We start from the raw sequence: 3,374 nt of genomic DNA, 5'->3' as shown, positions 1-3,374 counted from the left end.
GATCTTATTGATAGATGAATTTGTACTACCATTTCATGTCTGTTTAGTACTACCAATTGGCTAGATGGTACACAGACCCCCTAGGGCAGGGGTGTCCAACTCTGGTGCTTCAGATGTTCATGGACTACAATTCCCATTCATGGACTACGTGTTCATGGACTACAATTCCTGCATACCTGAGGGATCGCCTCTCCCCAATATTGCCCCGGTAGGCCCCTCCGTTCCTCAGAGGAGGACCTACTCGTGATCCCTGGCCCAAAAATGATCAGCCCTGGCCTCTACCTGGTGGAACAGGCTCCCTAGGGAGATCGGAGCCCTGCAGGACTTACAGAGTTTCCGCAGGGCCTGCATGACAGACCTGTTCCGCCAGGCGCTTGGCTAGCCTGGTTAAAAAAAAAAACATCTACCATGTCATCTGGCCTCCTGTGGGCACAAGGGGAGGAGGGGGGTAGCCAGACGCCATCCACATTTTTAAATGGGTTCTGTTTTTATGTAATTGATATTTAAATTATGTTTTAATGTTTGTTTTAATCTGTTGTGAACCGCCCTGAGCCCTCAGGGGGAGGGTGGTATATAAAACTAATAATAAAGTAAAAAATAAAATCAGCCCTGCCAATTAGCCATGCCAACAGAGGCTGATGGAAATTGTAGTCCATGAACATCTGAAGTGCCAGAGTTGGCCACCTCTGCCTTAGAGGAACCGAGGCCCCTATGCCACGAACTTTCAACCAGCATTAGATGCCTTCTATTAATGGATAGTGGAAAGGGACAGAGTCTAATGAAATAGTTGTTAAGAATGACATAGGAGACAGACCAAGGAAGAGAAGATCAGGCCAAGTTGATTCTGAAAACATTTTGCTACAGGAAGGGTATGTGGAGGTCAGATTTCAAAAACTGTGTGGGGAAGAACTTCATGCATGTATGAATGAGCACATTTTGAATGGAAGAATTTGAAAATGCCACTCTGGCGTACTTCAATCCTTATTTTCTTCACTGTTCAGTTTCTCTGTCTAGGGAGAAAAATCTTGCTTTGGCTATAGGGGAATGGCTTTCCAAGGGCACATAAACAGCACTAATTTCTGGAGCAACCTTCTCACTCTTGCTTCCAGTGTACCTGTCCGAGTTGAAATCCCATTCCCAGTGTACCTCGTCTGGTAACTGAAGCAGCAATAATCTCATTCCTGAAGTTGTAAAACATTTGCATTGGGCTTGCAGAATTATCCACAGATGCTAATAGCGCTGCTGTTTACACTGAGGGAATAAATCTCTGAGCTGTCCTCTGTGAATAATATTGCTTATTTGCCTCACTAAAGCCTGAGGATGCAGATCTGCTTGGCCTGACAGCTCCAGAGTTGGAGAACTTTAAAACTGTCATCCCAACTTGGGCCAAAGAAGTATGGATACTTACCTACTCTTACCTGATGAGATTTATTTAACAGGAACCGTTTCACGGGACAGTGTTTTAATTCTGAATTATTTAAATGTATGCAAACACAATTTGCTGAGACTGCCATTGGAGAAATATTTTGGGAAATGGATAGAGAGAAGATCACTGGAATGTGCAAGAAGTGAAGGCTAGGAATGCATTTATGGTGATCCTGGGAACATGGGTGATAAAATGTTAATGCCTGACAGTCAAGTCAATACACTGTGGAAGACCTACAATTTAAGAAAACCTGGCATAACATCTGCATGCTTTCCTATTTTAACACAGTTGCTAAGGTACCACTGTTGACTTCTGTAGTATGTGGAATCAAATATCACCGTTGACTTCTGAAGTATGTGGAATCAAATTAAGTGTCACTGGGCATTCTTTCTGCAGTACTTGACCCTTTCAAAAATCCAGGATGTTTTTAAAAAGGACCTATGCACCTCACAAAATCTGCCACTCTTGTCAGAACTTTATCCCTTTTTATTATTAAAGATGCAAATGGCAAGGACTCTGGCTGAAGGCTGCTTATGCTGCTCACAATGCTTTTCCCTCAGTATAGCTTTGGTTCTCTTGTAATGGGGCTGTTTTGGTGTATATGTGTCAGCCAGCCTTAGTAAATTGGCTCAGGTGCTTGCTACTGTAGCAGTTCTCTATGGCTCATTCCGCACATGCAGAATAATGCACTTTCAAACTGCTTTCAGTGCTCTTTGAAGCTGTGCGGAATAGCAAAATCCACTTGCAAACAGTTGTGAAAGTGGTTTGAAAACGCATTATTTTGCGTGTGCGGAAGGGGCCTATGACTTCTCAGTCTGCAGCTGTTTCTCAAGCTGGCAGTGGTGTCTGGAAACATCCAGACAACCACTTTAAGTCACTATGATGGTTGTGGTGGATTTATTGTTTTCCCTTGCAGCAGCTACATCAAACTTCTGCTATCACATTCTACCTTGAAGGGAGTATAAATGCCTTTTGGTTCTTTCCTCTATGCTCCCAATTATTCGTGCACTTTCTTTCTGTCTCCTTTTTTTGTTAGTGAACGCTATAAATAGGTGAACTGAAATTCAGTAAGAAATGGATTTTCTACCCCGTGTACTGATGGAATTGCCCTTTCCTTCAGTTATTGCAAGTGGGCTTTTCCCAACCATGCCCCTTCCGACAGGCCTCCACAGTGGTGGAGACAAGACGAGACAGTCACAGGCAGTCAGGCACATTTTCAGCTCCCTTTTTTGCTTTTGGAAGTGGCTCTGCAAGGAAAGAAGAAACAGAACTGTATAACAGAGAGATGGTATTTGGCAAGCGCCAGTCACACAATCCAGTAATGAAGGAGTTAATGTCGTGCATGCTAATTAGTTAGTGAGGTCAGAAGTCAGTGACCAGGTAATTGACCCCTATTGGTCAGTAAGACCCAGTATGTGAGATACATGCGGGTCCTCAAGTAGGATATAGGTATATATTCTTTGTTCTCTCTCTGCACATGCTCTAGTAGCATATTAGCCATGTGATAGCCAAGCAGAAGCTAGCTAATGGAGCTAACCAGTTAGAACGATATTTTATTGTTTTGTATCCAAGTTTACCCTTCCCTTCTTTTATAGCCAGTAAACTTTATTTTCAGTAAGCAACTGCCTCTGCCTCTTTATTGCGCACACTCTGCGTTTATAAGAAGTGTGATATGATTATCACAACTAAGATTCACGTCACAGAGTTACTACAAGTCACTTATCTGCAGAGGAAGGACCTCCAAAAGAGGGAAGTGTTAAATCAAGTAAAGAGCCTGTTTCAGCCTTCGCAAAAGCCACAACTAGGGCCTCTTCCACATGTACAACGTACCACAGATGGTCAGTTCATGAGGCTTGGAAACGCTCTCTGGGAAATCATTCCACACCCATTCTTTCCCCTTCCCCATAAATTTTGTGTTTTCCCCTTTGTTGTTTCCATTGTATTTGTT

This window comes from Sphaerodactylus townsendi, linkage group LG02 (genome assembly GCF_021028975.2).
Source record: "Sphaerodactylus townsendi isolate TG3544 linkage group LG02, MPM_Stown_v2.3, whole genome shotgun sequence".
Taxonomy (NCBI): domain Eukaryota; kingdom Metazoa; phylum Chordata; class Lepidosauria; order Squamata; family Sphaerodactylidae; genus Sphaerodactylus; species Sphaerodactylus townsendi.
Note: the sequence above shows the minus strand (reverse complement) of the source record.